The sequence below is a fragment of the Oncorhynchus keta genome, chromosome 14 (genome assembly GCF_023373465.1).
Source record: "Oncorhynchus keta strain PuntledgeMale-10-30-2019 chromosome 14, Oket_V2, whole genome shotgun sequence".
Lineage (NCBI taxonomy): Eukaryota > Metazoa > Chordata > Actinopteri > Salmoniformes > Salmonidae > Oncorhynchus > Oncorhynchus keta.
Genome location: NC_068434.1, coordinates 56,390,302 through 56,402,471, shown reverse-complemented (window position 1 = coordinate 56,402,471; position 12,170 = coordinate 56,390,302). Strand labels below are relative to the sequence as shown.

Sequence of the window (12,170 nt, the reverse complement as noted above, 5' to 3'; positions counted from 1 at the left end):
AGACAGTGCAGCAGATTAAAGAACTCAGCAGTCATAAAGCACTTGGGTGAACAAGGATAACCGTGAGAGCTTTTGGTTGTTTACAGTCAGCATCAGTCAGTGGATTTAAAATAATGCAGTCTGTATAAAACAGGAAGGCCTCCACCGTGGCTGGCAACTTTTCAATGTATTTGTATACAGGTGTAGCTGCTCCGTTAAGATGGTAACAGTCACCCTCACTGTGCCATGTTTCAGTGAGACTGTAACATAAACACAGATGGTGAGTTTAATAATAACGAGCATATAAAACAAGCCCAGCATCTGGGCATGAAAACTGAACCAATACTGCCTGAAGATTGATGCTAGGGAGTGCTGGATAAATAGGAAGTAATCAGGGTAGTGATGGAGTCCAGGTGTGCCTCATGATGAGGTGCAAGTGTGCGTAATAAAAATTGCCAGGACCGGTGGTTAGTAAACCAGCGAGGTCGAGCGCCGGGGCAAGAGTAGACTTGACAGAGGCAGATCATGGCAAAGTCATTGTCAGAGGTAAGCTCATGCAGAAGAGGAAACTTGTTTGTTAAGGATTGTAAAGTGCAAGCGTGTAAAGGCATTGGTGGAAACAAATTCATTTAATTTTGGTTGGGCCACGTTTGTGATTATGAACTAATTTCATGTCTTGACCTCTTAATGAAACATTTTAATAAGAAAAGCACATATAGATGTTCAATGCTAGCATCTTTATTCAAAATGCAAGAATTAAGGAACAATTAAATCAGTATGAAAATAGTATAGAAAACCGTCCCCTCTCTTCGTAGGACAGCTTTGTTTTTAGTTGTAGATTCTTGTCACTAATTATCTGAAAGAGAGAGGAGAGCATTACAAGTAATTTGACAGTGAATAACAGACTCCAACTGTTTGAATGTAACATTCTCTGTGTGCTCTCTAAAGGTTTCCAGCATGTTTTCCGGTCACCTTTCCACTCACCTCGACTGGCTACTTTCTGCTCTTCAGGGGCTTCAGGATCTTAGCTAAACTCTTTATCCCAGCTGCAAAGATACAATTTTTAAAATTTTATTTCACCTTTATTTAACCAGGTAGGCGAATAATTACAATTTTGCAGATTAACACAGATCAGACATGGAATGTGCCGCCTTGAAAACGCCTTGGCTACGGCATGTTTGTTTGTCTGTACACTATGGCATTTAAATACCAGCACAAAAGCTTCTCTGGAGATAGTTTCGACGGTATTTTACTTGTCTGTAAAGCAATGCCGCTTCTGAAGCAGGACTAATGTACACTGGGAGACCAGAACTATCAAATTATCTTGAGCTGCCTGTGCGCAGACCTCTTTCTCCTTTAAAAAGTAGGTTAAAGTTAATTAAATGCCGTTACTTACCAAGACATTTAGTAGAAAGAAAACACCCTACCATCAAACAGCACATCCATCGATCGTGTGTATTGTTGTCAAGAAAACAATACCGAACATTCTATGCCGGAGCAGAATTCTACTGTATGAAAAGGTACAGACACTTCTGATTCAGTACTTTTTTTTATTGTCTGAAAGGTTATCAATTGTTGCTATCAACATGTCACTGTTTTTGTTTTTTTTACCAGGCAAGTCAGTTAAAATAACAAATTATTACTTACAATGAAGGCCTACCGGAGAACAGTAGGTTAACTGCCTTGTTCAGGGGCGGAAGGACAGATTTTTAACTTGTTAGCTCAGGGATTCGATCAAGCAACCTTTCGGTAACTGGCCCAACGCTATAACCACTAGGCTACCTGCCGCCTCACATTACTGTAGTGACCATCGATATCTCCAAAGGGCAAGCGAGAGAGACAGTGGGCGTAAAGTGAGATTGTGTATATTCAAAAGGAATCATCCACCCATTGTTAAATCAATCCCGCCAGCCCTTCTTACTGTTGTTGCGGCACGAGTGGTGAGAGCTGGGCTTTTCCCCCTGCTGCAAAGATGGAAAAGTCTGAAAGGAGAAGAGAGGACGGCTTAGTACAACATCAGTGGGACTCAATTGTTATACTTGATTAAAAGTAAAGATACATTAATAGAAAATGAATCAAGTAAAACTGAAAGTCACCCAGTAAAATAATACTTGATTGAATGTCTAAAAGTATTTGCTTTTATATATACTTAAGGAATCAAAAGTAAAAATCATTTCACATTCCTTATATTAATCAAACCAGATGGCACGATTTTTGAAATTTATTTATGGATAGCCAGGGACACACTTCAACATGTAGACAATAATGTACAAACAAAGCATTTGTGTTTAGTGATTCAGTCAGATCAGAGGCAGTACGGATGACCGGGGATGTTTACTTGATAAGTGTGTGAATTGGACCATTTTCCTGTCCTGCTAAGCTTTCATACTTTTGGGTTTCAGGGAAAATGTATGGAGTAAGAAGTACATTATTTTGTTTTTGGAATGTAGTGGAGTAAAAGTCAAAGTTATCAAAAATATAAATAGCAAAGTACAGACACCCCAAAAAACGACTTAAGTAGTACTTTAAAGTATTTTTACTTAGGTACTTTACACCACTGATTGGGACTTACAGTAACATAGGAAATAATAGACAAATGAGTAAGCCTACATTTTTACCCTTTGCACCGTGCTTGTTGGAAGTGACGAAGGGACGAAGGGAAGAAATTGAACAATCTGACAGGGATGGAGAGAAGAGGGAAAAATGAACATGTCATATTCATTTATTGAAATACACACATTCATTGCCATGCGACTCACAGCACACCTGAATTTGAACATTGATTTAAGGACTATTCAATCCACACCGCAGAAGTTCAGCTTTAAAGCGTGATTAAAATGTAAAGACCATGTTCCCGCTTTAGCGGAGACTGCTTTTATGGTAAATGCTGTATATACTCAATCGGAAATTACCCTTTCAATGTATATTGGGGTGGCAGCGTAGCCTAGTGGTTAGAGCGTTGGACTAGTAACCGGAAGGTTGTGAGTTCAAACCCCCGAGCTGACAAGGTACAAATCTGTCGTTCTGCCCCTGAACAGGCAGTTAACCCACTGTTCCCAGGCCGTCATTGAAAATAAGAATGTGTTCTTAACTGACTTGCCTGTTTAAATAAAGGTAAAATAAATACAAAAATAAAATAAAATAAAATTAAAATATTGTGGAATCTTCAGCTTTATAGATTGAATAGAGCCCTAAATCTACTACTGTTTTATTTTCTGTCTCTAGCCTATGTCCTACCTCTGCTCTGTGACATGCTGTCCTGCTGCTTCCCTCTGTCCCCCTGTCTCTCTGTTATCTACTGTATGTCTCGTGAGGCCCCCTCCTTCCTCTGTCTCAAGTCTTCTCCTTTAACCTCTCTTGGGTAGGGGGACAGTATTTTCACCTCCAGATGAAAAGCGTGCCCAAAGTAAACTGTCTGTTACTCAGGCCCAGAAGCTAGGATATGCATATAATTAGTAGATTTGGGTAGAAAACTCTACAGTTTCCAAAACAGTTAATTGTCTGTGAGTATAACAGAACTGCTATGGCAGGCGAAATCCATCTAGGAAGTGGAATCATTTTCATGTTGCTGTTTTTCAACTCCATGCCTATAGAGAATCCAATGGGTTAAAAATCAGATTGCAGTTCCTATGGCTTCCAATAGATGTCAACCATCTTTAGACATGGTTTCAGGCTTTTATTTTGAAAAACGATGAGTAAAAAGCCATTTTGGTCGGAGGACAAAGGAAGTATGCAGAGTTGACTTGGGCGCGCTTGCATCCCACATACTCTCTAGAGGTTGAAACTCATTATTCAACCACGCCACAAATGTCTTGATAACAAACTATAGTTTCGGCAAGTCTGTTAGGACATCAACTTCGTGCATGACACAAGTAATTTTTCCAACAACTGTTTACAGACATTATTTCACTTATAACACACTGCATCACTATTCCAGTGGGTCAGAAGTTGACGGAAAATTCCAGACAATGATGTCATGGCTTTCGAAGCTTCTGATAGGCTAATTGACATCATTTGAGTCAATTAGAGGTGTGGATGTGTTTCAAGGCCTACCTTCGAACTCGGTGCCTTTCTGCTTGAAATCATGGGAAAATCAAAAGAAATCAGCCAAGACCACAGAAGAGAAATTGGTTCATCCTTGGGAGCAATTTCCAAATGCCTGAAGGTTCCACATTCATCTGTACAAACAATAGTACGCAAGTAAACACCATGGGACCACACAGGCGTCATACCTCTCAGGAAGGAGACACATTCTGTCTCCTAGAGATGAACGTACTTTGGTGTGAAAAGTGCAAATCGATCCCAGAACAACAGCAAAGGACCTTGTGAAGATTCTGGAGGAAACAGGTACAAAAGTATCTATATCCACAGTAAAGTGAGTCCTATATCGACATAACTAGAAAGGCCGTTCAGCAAGGAAGAAGCCACTGCTCCAAAACCGCCATTAAAAAAAAGCCAGACTATGGTTTGCAACTGCACATGGGGGCAAAGATCATACTTTTTTGTGAAATGTCCTCTGGTCTGATGAAACAAGAATATAACTGTTTGGCCATAATGACCATAGTTATGTTTGGAGGAAAAAGGGGGAGGCTTACCATCCCGACTGTGAAGCACGTGGGGGTGCTTTGCAGCAGGAGGGACTGGTGCACTTGACAAAATAGATGGCATGAGGTGGGACAATTACAGTGGGCTCCAAAAATTACTGGCCCCCCTGACTGGCAATGCACAAACAATACTTAAATAAATATAAACAATATAATTATAAAGAAACTCAAAATACAAACGTGAGAAATACTGTATTTATTAACATTTCAATGGAACCAACAAATTATACACTTATTGAACCAAAATCAAGGTTTCGTAATTATTGGCACTCTTCATTTAGTCCTTAGTGCAACCACCTCTGGCAAGGATAACAGCATGGAGTCTTTTCCTGTAATGTTTGACAAGGTTAAGGAACACATTTGCACCAGATCCTTTCCAGATCCTTCACATTCTTGGGTATGCGCTTATCAACTGCCCTCTTCCACTCAGCCCACAGGTTTTTGATTGGATTGAGGTCCGGCGACTGATTTGGCCATGGCAGAACATTGATTTTGTTGTCACAGAACCATTTCTGTGTGGATCTTGAGGTACAGTGCCTTGCGAAAGTATTCGGCCCCCTTAAGTTAATACTTTGTAGCGCCACCTTTTGCTGCGATTACAGCTGTAAGTCGCTTGGGGTATGTCTCTAAAAGTTTTGCACATCGAGAGACTGAATTTTTCCCATTCCTCCTTGCAAAACAGCTCGAGCTCAGTGAGGTTGGATGGAGAGCATTTGTGAACAGCAGTTTTCAGTTCTTTCCACAGATTCTCGATTGCATTCATGTCTGGACTTTGACTTGGCCATTCTAACACCTGGATATGTTTATTTTTGAACCATTCCATTGTAGATTTTGCTTTATGTTTTGGATCATTGTCTTGTTGGAAGACAAATCTCCGTCCCAGTCTCGGGTCTTTTGCAGACTCCAGGTTTTTTTCCAGAATGGTCCTGTATTTGACTCCATCCATCTTCCCATCAATTTTAACCATCTTCCCTGTCCCTGCTGAAGAAAAGCAGGCCCAAACCATGATGCTGCCACCACCATGTTTGACAGTGGGGATGGTGTGTTCAGGGTGATGAGCTGTGTTGCTTTTACGCCAAACATAACGTTTTGCATTGTTGCCAAAAAGTTCAATTTTGGTTTCATCTGACCAGAGCACCTTCTTCCACATGTTTGGTGTGTCTCCCAGGTGGCTTGTGGCAAACTTTAAATGACACTTTTTATGGATATCTTTAAGAAATGGCTTTCTTAATATAATAATAATAATATAATAATAATTCTTGCCACTCTTCCATAAAGGCCAGATTTGTGCAATATATGACTGATTGTTGTCCTATGGACAGAGTCTCCCACCTCAGCTGTAGATCTCTGCAGTTCATCCAGAGTGATCATGGGCCTCTTGGCTGCATCTCTGATCAGTCTTCTCCTTGTATGAGCTGAAAGTTTAGAGGGACGGCCAGGTCTTGGTAGATTTGCAGTGGTCTGATACTCCATTTCAATATTATCGCTTGCACAGTGCTCCTTGGGATGTTTAAAGCTTGGGAAATCTTTTTGTATGCAAATCCGGCTTTAAACATCTTCACAACAGTATCTCGGACCTGCCTGGTGTGTTCCTTGTTCTTCATGATGCGCTCTGCGCTTTTAACGGACCTCTGAGACTATCACAGTGCAGGTGCATTTATACGGAGACTTGACTACACACAGGTGGATTGTATTTATCATCATTAGTCATTTAGGTCAACATTGGATCATTCAGAGATCCTCACTGAACTTCTGGAGAGTTTGCTGCACTGAAAGTAAAGGGGCTGAATAATTTTGCACGCCCAATTTTTTTTCAGTTTTTGATTTGTTAAAAAAGTTTGAAATATCCAATAAATATTGTTCCACTTCATGATTGTGTCCCACTTGTTGTTTCTTCACAAAAAAATCGTTTTATATCTTTATGTTTAAAGCCTGAAATGTGGCAAAAGGTCGCAAAGTTCAAGGGGGCCGAATACTTTCGCAAGGCACTGTATGTTTTGGGTCATTATCTTGTTGGAAAGTCCACATACGGCCAAGTCCCAGCCTTCTGGCAGAGGCAACCAGATTGTCAGCCAAAATTGTCTGATACTTGGTGGTATTCATTATGCCATCAATCTTAACCATTGCCCCTGGACCTCTGGAATTAAAACAGCCCCAAAACATCAGTGACCCTCCCCCTCCCTCCCCCCTCCATATTTCACCGTGGGTATGAGGTTCCTCTCCTTGTATGCATCTCTGTTTCGATGTCAAACATGCCGATGCTGTATCTGACCAAAATGTTCAATTTTTGTCTATGACCAGAGTGTCACGCCTTGGTCTTAGTATTTTGTGTTTTTGTTTTGTAAGCATTGGGATTGTGGTTGATTAGGGGTGTGTCTAGCATAGGCTTGGCTGCCTGAGGCGGTTCTCAATCAGAGTCAGGTGATTCTCATTGTCTCTGATTGGGAACCATATATATGTAGCCTGGGTTTCACTGTGTTTCGTGGGTGATTGTTCCTGTCTCTGTGTAGTGTTCACCAGATAGGCTGTAATAGGTTTCACCTTTCGTTTGTTGTTTTTGTATTTATGAGTTATTTCATGTATCGTCATTCTCTTCATTAAAGAACATGAGTAACAACCACGCTGCATTTCGGTCCGACTCTCTTTCGACAAACGAAGAACGCCGTTACAGAGCACCTTCTTCCAGTCATAATTTAAATGACATTTGGCAAACTCCAAGCGCTTGCATCTGTGTCCAGAAATGGAAACCCTTTCCCTTCTGGAAACCCTTCCAAAGAGCCTGTGGTTGTCAAGGTGGCGTCTGATGGTGCTTTTTGAAACCTGGTGACCCCAAGACTCCACCAAGGCCTGCACTTATTTCAGTGATTCTTGGAGATTTTGTTGCTTCTCTCACCATCCTCCTTCCTATCCTGGGGGGCAAAATGCATTTGCGTCCCCTACGCGTGATGTTTTCAACTGTTCCAAATCTTTAGAATTTTTAAAATAATATCCCTGACAGTGCTCAGTGGAATATTCAATCATTTGTGGATCTTCTTGTAGCCATTACCAGATTTATGAAGGTCTACGACCATCTGTCTCTTTTGAACTGCCAGTTCTTTTGTTTTCTTCATGGTGTTGGATGACAGCGGGATACTGCATGTGTGTTACCTCATTTTTATACCCTAGTGAAACCGGAAGTGATGTAATGTCTCAATATAATTCCTTAACCTGTTAGTAGTCCTCTAGGGGCATTATTTCATTTTTGGATAAAAAGACGTGCCCATTTTAAGCGCAATATTTTGTCACGAAAAGATGCTTGACTATGCTTGGAATTGATAGTTTTGGAAAGAAGACACTCTTACGTTTCCAGAACTGCAAAGATTTTCACTGAGTGCCTTATAACAAAAGCTTCAGGCAAAACCAAGATGTTTGAGCGACCAGGAAATTAACAGGATTTCTGAAGGTACGTTTTCCATTATCGCCTTATATGGCTGTGAATGTGACAGGAATGAACGGACACTTTCTAGCGTTTCCCCAAGGTGTCTGCAGCATTGTGACGTATTTGTAGGCATATCATTGGAAGATTGACCATAAGAGACTACAATTGCCAAGTGTCCCGCACGGTGTCTGCGTGGAAATTGGTGCGCAAAAGTCAGCTACCAGTATTTTTCCATCCGAATCAGAGAACAAAGGCTTCTAGGACTGCCATTTCAATGAAGAGATGTATGACAAAACACCTTGAGGATTGATTCAAACAACGTTTTCCATGTTTCAGTCGATATTATGGAGTTAATTCGGGAAAAAAGTTTGACGTGTAGGTGACTGAATTTTCGGTTAGTTTCTGTAGCCAAATGTATAGTAACAAAACGGAACGATGTGTCCTACACAAGAATCTTTCAGGAAAAACTGGACATCTGCTATGTAACTGAGAGTCTCCTCATTGAAACATCTGAAGTTCTTCAAAGGTAAATTATTTTATTTGATCCCTTTGCTGTTTTTTGTGAATATGTTGCGTGCTAAATGCTAACGCTAAATGCTAAGCTAGCTATCACCACTCTTACACAAATTATTGATGTTCTCTGGTTCTAAAGCATATTTTGAAAATCTGAGACTACAGGATTGTTAAGAAAAGGATAAGCTTGAGAGCAGACATATTTATTTCATTTCATTTGCGATTTTTAGAAATCGCTAACGTTGCGTTATGGTAATGAGCTTGAGGCTGTAGTAACGCGACCGCATGCGGGATGGGGCGGACTATGAGGTTAAGACTTAGATACACTTAAATAAGTGGAATTTAATTTGTGGTTTAATTTTGGTAGATGTTATATACAGTAATCTTTAACCTCATAGTCCGCCCCATCCTGCATGCGGTCGCGTTACTACAGCCTCAAGCTGGTATTTTGAGTTTCTCTATAATTAAATTGTTTATTTGTTTGTGCATTGCTAGGCAGGGGTGCCAGTAATTTCGGAGCCCATTGTATGTGGATATGTTGCTTCAATATATCCACATGCATCTCAAGATATCATTCAGGAAGTTAAAGCTTGGTCGCAAATGGGTCTTTCAATTGGACAATGACCCCAAGCATACTTCCAAAGTTGTGGCAAATGGCTTAAGGACAACAAAGTCAAGGTATTGGAGTGGCCATCACAAAGCCATGACCTCAATCCTGTAGAACATTTATGGGCAGAACTGAAAGTGTGTGCGAACAAGGATTGATTCAGTTACACCAGCTCTGTCAGTGGGAAGCCTGTGGAAGGCTACCTGAAACATTTGACGCAAGAAAAGGCAATGCTACCAAATACTAATTGAGTGTGTGTAAACGTCTGACCCACTGGGAATGTGATGAAAGAAATAAAAGCTGAAATAAATCATTCTCTCTACTATTATTCTGACATTTCACATTCTTAAAATAAAGTGATGATCCTAACTGACCTAAGACAGGGATTTTTACTAGGATTACATGTCATGAATTGTGAAACTGAGTTTAAATGTATTTGGCTAAGGTATATGTAAACTTCCAACTTCAACTGTATATGTGACCAATAAAATTTGATTTTGAGATGTTGGTTCTTCAGGACATTTCTTCTGGATAGTATCTTTATTTATTTCACTGCATTCTTTTCTGCCTAATCCTCACTGCTCTCTCTTTGCTTTTCTGCACCCTTCCACTTTCCTGCACCCTTCCATCTACCATTGCTTTTCTCTTTCAGTGCTACCTTATCCCTTTCCTCTGATCATCCAAACTTTCCTTATTGATGTTATCCTTTTTCACACCATTCTTTCCCTCATTCTCACTCTGTCCATTCGGTTCTGTTTTCCCTTTTGTCACAGGCCTAGATGCTGTGTCTTCATGACTTTTTTCTGAATGTTATACTTTTTTTCCCCCCATTCGTTTCCTCACTCTCCTTCTGTCTTCTTTTGGCTAGTTTTCTCACCTTCATCCAACCTCCTCAGGATGAAGGAATCTGGCCTGCTGTCCTTTTTCCTTTCCTTCACCCTTCCCTCTATCATTGGCTCTCTCATTCAGTGATACCTTCTCCCTCTTTTTCCTGCTCATCCATCCTTCCTTCAGACATTTTCATCACTATCTGTCCCTTCTATGCAAGTCTGGGGGTTCCCTTTCTCATCCTTCACTCTTTCTTTCCGTTTTCCTTTCTCACTCATACCATAATCATTCACTAACAAAATTGGTGGTCATTGCTTTCACTATGAAGCTCCTCCCCCCCCTCCTCCATCCCCCTTTTATCACTCTTCATTTGCTTTATTTTCTCACTCACACCATTATCACCCTTGGTTATTGTTTTTCATCACTCATCTTTTGGGATAATCTCCTCAATAACACCATTATCGCAATCTGTTTTTGACCAACCTTTATCAATTGGCAGAGGTTATCATCAATTCCCACAGCGGTGTTATTCAGCTCTCCCTTGTCCTCTTTTCCCGCCACCCATTCATTCAGATACTTTTTTTTTTTGGTCTCTTCTGGACATTGTTGGCCTCACCTTTTCTCCTCCGCCTCTCTTTTTTTCTCCTCTTCTAGCTTTCTATTCTCTCTGCTCGTTCTCCTCTTCAATTCTAATAACCAGTACAAATGTTTTATATAGCTCTTAGTCTCCTCTTCTGTCTTTTTCTTTGCTCAAACAGCTCACTCTCTCCAATGTTTTTATTCCTCTCCCCCTCAAATAGTCTTCGCTTCCTATCTCTGTGTCTCCCTCTCCAGCTTCCTCTTTCTCTTTTCCTCCTCCCCATTTCTTTAGACTTTCTCTCCACCTCTCATCTCTACCACTTTCATTGGACTCTTCTAGCTTCTTGATGAACTCTTCCCCTCTATTTTTTTAAAATCTTCAATCTTTTCCTATTTCCTCACTAGCTTTATATTTGTGGCCAGCTCTCTCACTATCTCCATCTCAATCTCATCCTCCTTCTTCCGCTTTATATTCTCCAGACATTGTCTTTCCACCTCCCTCCTCGGCTCTACCAGCTCCTCCCTCGGCTCTACCAGCTCCTCCCTCGGCTCTACCGGCTCCTCCCTCGGCTCTACCGGCTCCTCCCTCGGCTCTACCGGCTCCTCCCTCGGCTCTACCGGCTCCTCCCTCTGCTCCTTTTGCATCCTATTATATTCCTCCTCTCTCTTCCTCCACTCAATTTCTCCTCACTTCTCCTTTTCTTCTCCTCCTTTGCCTCTCCATGTATTTCTGTCTCGCCTCTTTCTGTCTGTCATCCTGCTGCTCTTTCAACTTCTTGATCTTACCCATCCCGGATCCGGGATCGTGAATACACCCTCAGGCTCATTACCATAACGCAACGTTAACGATTTCTAAATATCGCAAATTAAATGAAATAAATATGCCTGCTCTCAAGCTTAGCCTTTTCTTAACACTGTCATCTCAGATTTTCAAAATATGCTTTTGAACCATAGAAAATCAAGCATTTGTGTAAGAGTATTGATAGCTAGCTTAGCATTTATCAAATAAAATAATTTACCTTTGAAGAACTTCAAATGTTTTCAATGAGGAGACTCTCAGTTACATAGCAGATGTCCAGTTTTCCTGAAAGATTCTTTGTGTAGGACAAATCGCTCCGTTTTGTACATCACATTTGGCTACCGAAACGAACCAAAAATTCAGTCACCAAAACGTCAACTTTTTTCCAAATGAACTCCATAATATCGACCGAAACATGAAAAACGTTGTTTGAATCAATCCTCAAGGTGTTTTCACATATCTCTTCATTGATATGCCGTTCGTGGAAAACATGCTATCGTCTCAGAATCCCATGGAAAAATACCAGCAGCTGAGTCTTGCGCACCAATTTCCACGCAGGACACCGTGCGGACACTTGGCAAATGTAGTCTCTTATGGTCAATCTTCCAATAATATGCCTACAAATACGTCACAATGCTGCAGACACCTTGGGGAAACCATAGAAAGGGCAGGCTCATTCCTGTCACATTCACAGCCATATAAGGAGATAATGAAAAAACAGAGCCTCAGAAATCCTGCTCATTTCCTGGTTGCAGTTTCATCTTGGTTTTGCCTGAAGCTTCTGTTCTAGGGCACTCACAGTGAATATCTTTGCAGTTCTGGAAACGTCAGTGTTTTCTTTCC

The 12,170-nt window shown here is 40.9% G+C and overlaps 1 long non-coding RNA gene across 1 annotated transcript; it reads right to left on the bottom strand.

Annotated features, from left to right (window-relative positions):
• Nucleotides 1-930: 930 nt before the first annotated feature.
• LOC118394292 (uncharacterized) lies at nt 931-10,869 on the bottom strand. The gene is made up of 3 exons (XR_004827726.2): nt 10,433-10,869; nt 2,590-2,654; nt 931-1,961 (listed from the first exon to the last, which is right to left on the bottom strand). It is a non-coding gene; the product is annotated as an uncharacterized LOC118394292 (long non-coding RNA).
• Between the last annotated feature and the right edge of the window lie 1,301 nt (nt 10,870-12,170).